Source organism: Polypterus senegalus, chromosome 12, assembly GCF_016835505.1.
Source record: "Polypterus senegalus isolate Bchr_013 chromosome 12, ASM1683550v1, whole genome shotgun sequence".
Taxonomy (NCBI): Eukaryota; Metazoa; Chordata; class Cladistia; order Polypteriformes; family Polypteridae; genus Polypterus; species Polypterus senegalus.
This window is the reverse complement of record NC_053165.1, coordinates 165546883-165558808: the sequence shown is the minus strand read 5'-3', so window position 1 is coordinate 165558808 and position 11926 is coordinate 165546883. Positions and strand designations below refer to the sequence as shown.

Sequence of the window (11926 nt, the reverse complement as noted above, 5' to 3'; positions counted from 1 at the left end):
TCGGTGTTTGTACAGTCCCTCCTCGTTTCCTGTCTGTTGCTTTTGCCCCTTTGCTTCCTTTCGAAAGTTATTTTATGTCGTAACGGTACCCCACGGCTAAAGAAAAGTTTGTTGCTTTAGGAAACTTTAAATGTGGATGGCATCTTGCGGGTAAGCATAGAAATAGTTTGAAACATCTCGAATTATTGGCACCGAATTAGTTTTGAATTGCAGTAGTTGCAAGCTGTCACTGTGGACACCTGTAAGCACTACTAGAGTTCAGTTGTATTTTGCAGATTAAGTAAATGCATTGGGTGGATAGATTGAACCTCTTTGGACTCCAGTAACCCTAGCAGTCACTTTAGCATCTCACTCAGTGACTGGTGAAAGTGTGGGTTTGTGATTTCAGTGAGTAAAGCACGAGTGTAGCTAACCAGTAACCATCACAGTCTCATAATGCATGTGTGGATGCATTCATGTCTATGTAGTCAGGAAAAAGTTGAATTTTCATCAGTTTGTTTATATTTTTGAGTTTGTCACTTGCAAGCCACGGGGCAATTTTAAGAAATTTCCCATGAGCAGTTTGAACATTTTGAGTCTGACTGGAATATGTGTGTAAAGAGTGTCACTGTTTGAAATGAGTTTGGGATCATCAGTTTGAAAGGTAGCGCAAGTGCAGTTCTGCAGCAGCTTATTCATCGTGGAATGTTCCCTGTCTCTTTGTACATCCAATGCCAAACATGTTCTGATCATCTTTGTTTCCAATCCACCTTATCAAGAAGAAGGCATATGAAATCTGTATGACTGGGAGTGTTCGTCGTTTTCCATGCGGTGTAACATCTGTGCTGTAGCTGGTAGACCCAACATTGCTGTTATTTAGGAGCTTAGTCATTTGAAGTTGCCGCTGGAGCCAAAGTGATTTTTCTTATCAGTCCTACTGAAATGCCTATATAAAAATGGTACTAGGGTGTTATACCGTCTTGGCCATTATGCAATGAGAAGTCAAGCAAAATGTATTTTATTGGATAACTAAAATGATTACATTTTGCTTGACTTCTTATCTCCTATTAAAATGGAGAATTCCAAGCAGTCAAGAGTAAGACTTGCTTAATTTAGATGCCAAAGAACTTGCATTGACACGTTGGCTGTGATTTGATACAGTTAAGACCATGTTTGATTTATTTATTTCATTTTCTTATTTAATAATTGGTATGGAATGTGTGACATTTAAATATCATTTTAGGTTTTTCTTTTAGTTTCTGCTGTAACAGTATATTTGTGGATTATTGGCTTGTACAACTCTGTCATAAATGCTGACAGTCAACCCTGTGGTGATTTGATGATTTTGGGATATTGGTGAGTTTCAGGCATACTCTCAGATACACTCACAAATGAATGCTCACTATTGTGGATAAAGACCATACAATTCTAACATTTTATATCTTAAAGGGTTTATGTATAGCAAACCAAGTTTCTTTTTTAATGAAAAATTTAAGTTAGCCCCCCCCCAACCTGTTGTCCACTCTAATATTACATGGTTTGATAGAGAAAAATGTCAAACATAAAGTAAGATTCCCGTAAAGCTACTTCTAATATCTAAGTGCATCTGATACTCTACCAATACTGCCTTTGTCAGATTTAATTCAGTGTCTTACTGCAGTGTTTGAACTTAATATTCCGGGATGTTCTTACTGCAGTTACAAAAGTGTTTCTTAAAGAAAGAGAGAGAAAAAAAAGAAACTTTGTATCTTTGTATTCTTGTGGCCAAGTATTATTGAGAATGAGCACAGTTTTAGTAGGTTGCCTTGTGGCTGAGAATGTGCGACGGCTTCAGAATTTAAAAGCAGGCTTTTCTTAAACATATCTGCATTGCTGCTTATGGTATTGGGAGTGATGTCTATATACGTGAAGTGCAGTATCACTGAAATGTTTAAAGGACCTTTCACCGCCTTTCTTGGTATTTTTATCACTTCGGGGTGTATTGGTCTTTGTTACTTGTTTGTCCTGTTGATGGTGTGCTGTCATGACCAGCCTTTTATAGGTAAAATGAATCTCCTAAACTAGTAGCACAGCTGCCCAAAGACCAGCTTTAAGGGAATAAAGCAAATTGTCTAATTGGACATATTTGATTCAGGATACCTTTCTGTACTTGCTTTGTATTTGTCAGTTATTAGCTTCAATTTTGTCTTAGTCTGGATGGTTTGTGAAAGCTCCTTTACATAAACTTAAAATTGGTATTGGATTGAAAAGAAAAAGCAAATGGCTTGTTTTTTTTTTTATATAACTGTGTTTAGGTACTTACAAGTTTAACTTCAGGCCTTAATGCCTGAGGCAGCTATCCTTGGTGCTGTTTTTATGTGTAACTATGGGTGTAGCCAAAAACCTTTTCTATCCTCATCAAGCTCCTATCTTAACATCAGTCTAAGACTTAATTATGTTAGCAGTATTAAGCAGAATGCTCATTTTAGGGACTTTTTTTCTTTTTTTTTTTTTTTTGTTCAATACTTGCTATGCAGAATAGACTGTCATAATAAAATGAGGCATGCGTTAAACCACAAGAGAGTCGATTATTCTTTTTAAAGAATGTTTTTTATTCAACCCACAAATGTATAATTGTACATCTGTTGCTTTAAGTGCTTGACAGAAGACACAGACTTCGAGTTAGGGTGTAAAGTTAAAGTAACTTTACCACATGGTTCACTTTAATGCACCTTCACCTGCATTCAGTCCTTTAACAGTAGGGCAGTTGCAATAACTTGTCATTTGCTCAAAATCGCAGTTTTCCTTGGCAATGTCATTTCTGTTCTTTTACCCAACTTCTCCTGAGAGTATTTGCGTAATATGGTGAACTGGAATTGAAAAGACTTCGTGAATTGTCTAATAAGATATCCACTTGCTTCTCATTCCTTTCTGTTAACCTCAGTGGCCAATTTGTGATTCCTTTTATTATAATTTAGTATAATATTTAGCCTGTTACAGTTGTCATGAAGTCCATTGCCCCAGTGTTTAATGACTAGCACATTAAGTTGCTTGTTGAGTGGAATGTGCTGTGCAATTTGTGCTCAGTCTGTACTTCTTTTTAATTTTGTCTCGCCTCTTTCATAGCTGAACTTGGGGTCAGATGCCCATCAGAAGTAGTTTTTAAGTAACGTGGTCCTTTGAATTTGTCTTTAAATGCTGGTGGACTTTCCTACACGCTGCCATCTGTAACGTCACAGTGAGCAGAGGTTCTTATTACATCTTTTTCTCATTAAGTATGTTATAGTCTAATGTTCTGTTGTCATGTTATCTACATTTTTTTGTTAAATGTTTCTGTATCTCAGCATGACACAACAATGTTAGTCAGGTTAGTGCACAAGGTTTGCTTTTCTACTGCATTCAATTTTGTAATTTTGACCTTTATGAAGAAAGCTGCTGTATGGCATTGTAGATCTTGCTTGTTTCTAGCTGTGTATCTGACACGATACTACATGTGCAGTAGTCTGTCAATCACTGTGTACAGGTCTCACAGGAAGTGTGTGCTGTCCACTTTTCTTTCCCCTGCTACTTTACCCTTTTTTTTAAATATTAATACTGATTTTTTTTTTTCTGTCTTCCTTATAACCATAACCCAATTTCTTTCATGTGTGTAAATGTTAGGCAGGGCACATCTTCATCACTGAGCCACCACAGCGATTCAAGATCTCATTGCTTTTAGGTGGCACAAGTTTGCCATCCTGGTTAAATGTCTTTATTAACAGTTAAGGTGTATGATTGGTTTCATTGAGATCTATGTATTGGATGTCTGTTTTGCATGTATGTACTCCACCACATGACTTGGTTACTTACTCCATGTGTCTGGTGCTCTATGTGAAGAAAAACTTCCTAACATTTGTGTGAAATTTGCTCTTAGGTTTCCAAATATATCCCCATGTCAGAGTTTATTTTTATGCAACAGCTGCGATCCACTGTGTCAATTCCTTTTATAATTTTGAACACTTCATGTCCCCTCATAGTTAGTCTGTTTGTTTAAAATGAAAACATTCAACTCCTTCTGTCTCTCTTTGTAGCTTAGACCTCTCAGTCCTGAATTGGCCAAGTTGCTCATCTCTGGACTTTATCTACTGCTGCTCTGTCCTTTTTTGTAATATGGGGGCCATTACTGTACCTAGTTATCCATATTGAGGCCTCACTTGAAGCATAACCTCACTTGACCTGCCTGACATCCTGTTAGCTTTGATTGTTCCAGTCCACTGTTTTAATGTAGGCTGTGATGAGTACATGACGAGTCCAAGTAGTTCTCGTAAGACCTTCTATTGTGTATTCAAATCTAATATTTCTATGCTCTACATGTCGTGGTTTTTTTTTTTGTTTTTTAAATAGTTAAACATTAAATTCTATCATCCACAAGCCTGAATGCTAGTCCTTCTGCAGTGATTTCGGCTGATTTATCATTACCTGTTTGCCCTTATACTGAGTTTGGTATCATCATGTTTATGTCCAGACAGAGATATTTAATCAGCTTTGTCACTCTTTTATGTACAGTATTTATGGTTCTTGTTGATGTTTGTTTTTTGTTAACTTGATGATTGGTTATTGTACTTGTATTTGAAAAACAACTCTTTTTGTGTGTGTGTTTGCATATATATGTGTGCCTAATAAATAAATATGTAGATTTATAAGGTTGTCATTGTCACAAGACAGAGTTGAGTGAAATTCTTATTTGCATATGCAACAATGCAGCATGTCCCCACTCTCTGGTGCCATGGTTAGTGAGAAAAATAATCTGACCTCTTTGTGTAAGAAGAAAAATATGTAAATATGTTCGGAGGTAGATAAATATCATAAAATGTATGTGTGATATATTGGTAGATACAACTTTATTTGTTCCTGGGGGAAATTTGGCATTTTACAGAAGCTCATTAAATAAATATATACACACACTCGCATGGGTCTGGACGCACACCAGAATGAGTAAAAAGAAAGAAAAACCAAAGCAGTCCCAGTGAGGCACTGTACTGGCATACTGCTGTGGGTATAAGGGAGCTTCCAGCACATTTCCCAGCATGTTTTTATAAACGATTCATTGGATGAAAGTCCTTGGTGTTAAGTGTGTCATGGGGGAGATGTGCAGCATTGTTCATAAGGGCACTCAGTTTTGTTTGAATTACCTTCCTTGCTACGTTCTCCAGGGGTCCACAGTGTGCCCCATAACTGAGCCTGCCTTTTTAATCAGCTTGCTGATTTGGTGGGCCTCTTTTGAAGCCATGTTACCATACTGGCCATCACAGAGTTTGTTGAATATGTAAAGGATGTCACTACTTGCAGTGAAGATATTACCAGTCAAAACTTTGAAGTTTGTTTTTTTTTTTTGAAATATACACAATTTAATCTTTCAGTCTACTCTGAAACTAAGGGATTGAACAAAAACAAAGTAGGTAAAAAGAAATCATAATTTTTGGTTTAACAACATATTTGACTCCTCAAAGTAAAACACCTTTTGCAGACCAGCCTTACTTTCACATTTTGCAGTTTTAGTAATGATTCTCTTACTGCCATTCAACTTGTGGAGCCTGCAGCTCACTGTGTCTCTTCACAGTTGAAAGTGACACTTGCTTACCTGGACCCCTTGTAAGCTGTGCTTGAATACGTTGTCCTGTGAGGCGCCCGTATCACAGGTTGGTGACTCTTGGATGCTTGTTTTTTGATTCTGTTGTGACACACACAGTATGTGTGTGTGTATATATATATATATATATATATATATATATATATATATATATATATATATATATATTTACCTCCACCCCCATGTCCCTGTGACTACTTGTTAGGAAGTGGATAGGTTATTCTTTATTATAAACTAATAAAGCACATATTTACATTTTGACATTTTACTGGGATGTTGATTTTACCATTGTTAACTTTTCATAGCCTCTCCCAGACTAGCATTTCATATTGCCAGGGTTTCCTCCTTTGATAAAAAGTAAGCTACCAGTCTGTCCTACACTGGGAAAAGGAGTTTGTTCAAGATTTACAAATGTTTGTACACTAATCACAGGTGCTGTGTTTCATAAGGTATTTCATGTTTGGTCCTTTCTTATTTCAAATAATACTCCATCCAAAAATATTTTTACTTCATGTAACGTGGCGATGGTCAAGAAAAAAAATTACACTCTTCATGATAGGACATAAAGTTTCTAATAGAAAGGGAACAAATAATAACCTACACTGGGCAAAACACAGTCCTGTATGAAGTGGCATCCTGCTTGCAGACTGCTTTCATTTTCCGGAGTTACTTATTTAGCAATGTTTAAGCAACTTGTAGACCTGTGGATTATGCAAAGCAAATAGGGTAACATTTCTAAATGGACCTATTTAATACTGCTTGCTGATGTCCAGTGTTGGTCTTGGTCACTTTTTGGGTCATGTTCTATCAGACACTTTGTCTATGCTCCACAAAACTTTCCTTGGCCATTACTACAAACTGCATGGGGTAAATAACCTGTTTTTTTTTTTGTTTTTTTTTAAAAAAGTGGAATATTCTTTTTAATAAATACTCCCAGCAGAACACCTTGCGCATTAATTGTCGGAGAAATGGAGCATTGTTCTTGGGTGGCAGGCTGTAGTTCTGGTTCCTACTACAGGCCTTTTATTGGAGGTGTGAGGGGGTTTCTTTTGCATATTTTTATACTAGATATTCATATACTTGTGCTAATATGTTGTTACACGTGAGGCAGTTTTCTCTTTAAACATTTTGTGAGTTTAACTGTTTATTTAGTTTAAGTTTATGCTTGGGCCAAATTTAAATATGTAACTTTTCGTCTTAAGTGGTAAAACTTCTCATATAAAATCAGAATTTAGTTAAGCATCTTTCAGGTCTGTAATGAATCTGAATAATTCAAGTAGTGTAGTTTCCTTTGAGACCGCATCAATTAACCAGATTTGTGTGTTTTCTTTCTAATTGTCTGGGCCTTTTTTTTTTTCTTGCTTTTTTAGTAAATGTAATGGCGTCTGTGATATCTGTTTAGAAATCTTGAAGGTGGAACTGCAGGATTTTTCCATACAGCAAACATTTTGTGCACAAATTTTTCCCAGTTTACGTAGTAAGTAGACTAGGAACTAATTAAAAAATAGAAGATGACACTCAAGTCAGAGTTCAGTTTGAGGCTGCAGAGTTTTTTAAGGAAAGCAGAACACTGTGTAAATGTTCAGTGGTTAGGAATTAATAGAATGTATTGTAGGACTCCAGTGAATGGCATTATAAGAAGATAACAGTTTGATAGAAATGAGAGGAAACCGTTCAGTTGATCAAGGTCTTTATCACAAGGAAGTCTAATTTTGACCAGCCAAGAGAATTTGTATTGTTTTTGTGACCTTCTGTGAAATCAATATAAAGTATTCCTTACTCCAAAGCTCATTCTTAACTCTCTTGCATACTGTCCTGTCAAAGAACCTTCACATGTGGGGAAAACAAGCAAATGTTTGCATGCTTTTTGTTGTTGGTGTGTAATGGGTTTAGGTGTACCTGGTTTTGATTATTTTGTAATCACAAGCTTTTTTTGCTAGAAGTTCTAACTTGCCAAATAACAGTACCTTAATAATTAGCATATATCACAAAATGAGTGCAGGTAAAATGAGCTTTGTCACAAGGATTTGAGAAAAGAAATATGTTTGTCCAGAACAGATGATATGGATGGGTCCTTGGTAGTTGACAAGAGCTCAGAGTGGGTTACATTGGAAGATGAATTTTCTTAAAATACAAGATGGAGGAGTAAGGCTATGAGTAGTGCCAATGATTTGATTAACACTATCATTTTAAGTATTTGTTTCTATTATATGCAACATCCGATGTAGTTATGCTTTAAAGGTTAATAGGATGCTGATCAGGAGTCTTGTATCCTGGTTAGGTTACTTTTACAGCTAAACTAAAATTGTTTTGCCATCTTAGTAATGAAGACACTTAGCTATGTCAGTATACTAGAGATAAAAAAAAATCCTTTGAGGAAGCAGGCACAGAAACTTTGGAAGAAGCTGCCTTAATGGCACTGTGCAGAAATAATCATTTTGATGTAAGGGTTGGTGCAGTGTAGTGTGAGAATAAGAAGCTGGGTAAATGGAGTTTCTCTTTTTTCATTTTTTAGATGCGCTTATAGTGCCAGTTGCAAGGTAACATTTTCTGTAGGAAGTAGATATTAGAAATGTGCTCCTGCCATCTCAAGAATTGCATGTTAAACTTCTCATTTTAAATGTACTTTTCTTTCTGAAGAATACATGCAGGTGACCACAATATGTCCACCCTGGCAAAATTTACTTCAAAAAAGATACAGCAATTGGGGCCCTTTTTAATTTAATTATAGTACATGTAACTTTTTACCATATTCTATGTATTTATTTATATGCAGTATCCTTTTGTGGCATAAGAAGGTTAGCCAAAATTAAATAAATAAACTGAATTGTACAATCATGTGTATGAAGATGAACATATAAAGTGCTTTAGAGGCTGAATATATAAAACATTTGGTATATAAGATTAAAATAGATGCATTAAAATAGGGGTGGACAGTTGTTATAATAACACTATCAAACATAAAAATGGCAAGCAAAGTCAGAGTATGTAACAATATAAAAATAAGACGTACAGGCAATAATGTATGTGAACAGCACAAGTCCGAAGAAGGCTAGATTTAAATACTTGAGATTTTGAATTGTGTAAAGGCAATATTAAACTCCTCAGTGGTCTTGGATGGCCTTAGATCTGCATACAGGATTTGGGTCTGTGGTGTCCTGTAGCTGTGAGCATATTACTACGTGAAAGGCTTTTGTCCTCCAGCGTCTGGGACGTTCTCACATGCAGAAGCTCACTTCTCTAATTGGGTTTTGTTTCCTACCTTGTTCGCCCTACGCAGAAGTGAAGAATGTGCTTCTACAGTAAGTGGTTAGAATGCTTAAACAAGTCACATTGGTTAGAAATAAGCCCAAGTATTGTCTGAGGAGCTTGTCTTTGGTGTAACGGTTCTGAGAGCACTATGGTGTAAGCAATGACTGTTTGCCGTGTTCAGCCTACTGTTACTTTTGTGTTTTAACTTGTTGAATGATTTTTTCGCTCACTGTAGCATGTTGGGTGCAATGCATCTCTTTATTACCAAGTAGACACAGTCCACACAATATGACCTGCAGCTTGCAGTCCAGGCGATCTTGGAACTGATTGTCTGTTAGCAGGTCAGCTTGCCATCCTCACCTTGAAGAGTACCACATGGGGGCATGTAGATTTGTGTAACAGCCAGCCAAGCACAGCGGCACATACTGCACAGATACAAGCTTATCAGATACGGTCTAAGAAGTGCATTCACTGCATCTTACTGATTTTATTTTTATTTTATTTTAGTTTATTCAAGAATGTGGTACCCTTCTTTCAATGCAAGTTTACCCACTGAGTCTTAGTATATTCAAGCGTTTAAGGTAAGCATTTTGTTTTAACAGCCAAGTTAATCTTCTAGATCTACACAGAAGTTACAGAACAGAAGGAATTGCTGTAGAGCCATGGCAGAGGCCACAGCTGGTGTAATGGCCAAAGTAGAGTGTTTGCTCAGTTTTCCGATACACGCGCACATAGCATTGAATCTATTCCTTTGTTCAGATTATTTTACGCACAACTTTTCAGAAGCTCACTCATTTTTTTTTTGCTAATGGACTTTTGACTCTTCAGTTACCCATACCCACTCCTGTATAATAATGTTTTGTGTTAAATGGTACATGACAGCATTTTAACTCTTGGTAAATCTCCACGTATTGTTCTATCAATGTGGAGTCTTGGTTGTTAAAACATTTTGAACATTAGAACAATCTAGACGAGAACAGGCCATACAGCCCAAGAAAGCTTGCTTTTCCTGTCATCTTAATTCTTCGAAAATAACATTGAGTTTTGATAGTCCCTAAAGTCCTGCTGTCCACATACTGTCCACTTGTTCTCCCAGTCTTTGTGGCAGTTGCTTCTTTGGTTGTATTTCACCATCCAAAGACCGACTGCTTTACTGACTGGCTGCTCAGAGCTTGGTTGTGTGAATACATCTTCACTGTGAACCATGTAAATTGTTGTTTTAGTGGAAATAATGTACATTCCATAAATTTTTTAAATGAGGAATTTATCTTAACATAATTAGATTTCCATTATACTAGTACATTTTTATACTAGAAGTTGTCCAAAAAAATGACATACTTGAGTCTTTCTAATATTACATTTAAGGAAAATTTTATCTGGTATGAGAACATGGTGTGCAGTTAAACAGAAGACCAGACTTTTTCCTTATGGTTACATAACATGGAATAGTTCCTGGTATATGAGAACTGACTAGTGTTGAACATGTACTACATGACTTCTTTAACATTAGTGCAGTGACTTGGTAAATGTGTATCCATTCAATAACTGATTTTGGAAATGTCATTTTAATTGTTTTCTTGTGTCATGTACCTCAGAAGGGAGCGAGTCTGCTCATAGTCCCACAGATATAAACTCACATTTAAGTGTGTAGAAAAACACAAAGATTGCAGTGTAAGTCATTGGTTCAGATGATAGCCATGCTGCAAGCACAAGGCATCATCTTTTTAACAAGACTGGATTTTGTGCCATGACTGAGCATTCCTCAGTCTGTCTTGGGATGGTCGAATTGAATCTCCACAGTTAAGGAGGATGAGTTAAATTGGGGTTTTCTTGTTTTGCCTGATGGGGATTTCATTACATCATGTGATCCTGGCAGTTGATAAAAAAAGCATCATAACTGGACTAGGGATGTACTGGTATCCTTTAACACACCAATAAAAGGAAAAAAAACAGCAACTGGTTATGTTCATTTTGATTTAAGGTACTATGGTTGACTTATTTCCCTTAGATAAATTTTCTTTTTAATTTAAAGTGAACAATGTGCATTTTTGTTTAAATATTGCAAATTGCTTCCCTACCAACTGTATCCTGTAAGTGTATTTGCAAATTTAACTGCCTTTTTGATACAATGCTGGCAAACAGCCTCTTAAGTTTTCTGAAATTTAAATAAGCTGAAGTTGCATTTGGTTTGAAAATAATTTCTGCCTTGGGTGTCAGTCCTTTCTGTTGTTCTTGCTTGAAGTCACTAATAGTTTTTCTGTTTTTTCAAATATTTTGAGTCAAAAACACTCTAACTTAGAGCAGGCACTGCCCAAAAATTGCTCGGAAGGATGTTATCCGGAGAAATTGATCTTTCAGAGCTGTGGAAAGTTTTTGTGGAGTTTTTGGAAGCCTTTGCTGGTGCTTCCAAGTAGTTGGAGATGTTGTATTGTTTGCGCCATGGATAGTCCTTATACTTCTGCTCATTTTTGGAATCCATTATTTCCGTTGTTACATATGACCAAAGCCAGATGCTCTGATTCATGGTCCACATTTTGTTGTCCCCACAAAAAATGGCTGGTAAGTCCAATTCTGCACAAATAAGGAAATGTGTTCATAGATATCAGACTGCCACATACTCTCCTTTCACTGTGTTAATGTTAACATTTCATTAGTCATGTATGTTGTAAAAATTTGAGAAAAGGACAGAGAAAATTCTTATTACCAAAAATGTCAGACTGCATAGTATTTCAAAAGGATGCTCTACCTCCACGCCATCAGAAGGGAAGCCCAACAGCAGGAACAGATTAAGGAGTGGCAAGGCAGAAATGCTTATTAAAGGTGACATTGCTGACTTTAACATGAAGGATGATGTTATGAGTGTCACATTCCTGTCCCTTTTATCTGCTTTCTCTTTACAGGGTTTACAAGTTCCATTTTGTTGGCAGTTTTACTTATTCCTATTTCCAACAAAGTACAAACTTTCAGTGTGGAGTCTGATGGGTTGAAGCAGAATCCTCTTGCTCCATTGTCCAGATTTGTTTAATGTCCTTTCACTTGGGTGGTGATCCACAAATTCCTTTAATCACTTTCCATTTCTCGATACTG

The 11926-nt window shown here is 36.4% G+C and overlaps 1 protein-coding gene across 1 annotated transcript in view; it reads left to right on the top strand.

The window, feature by feature from the left end:
* dyrk1b (dual-specificity tyrosine-(Y)-phosphorylation regulated kinase 1B) overlaps positions 1 to 11926 on the top strand; it is a 98465-nt gene that overhangs the window by 1112 nt on the left and 85427 nt on the right. The window lies entirely within an intron of this gene.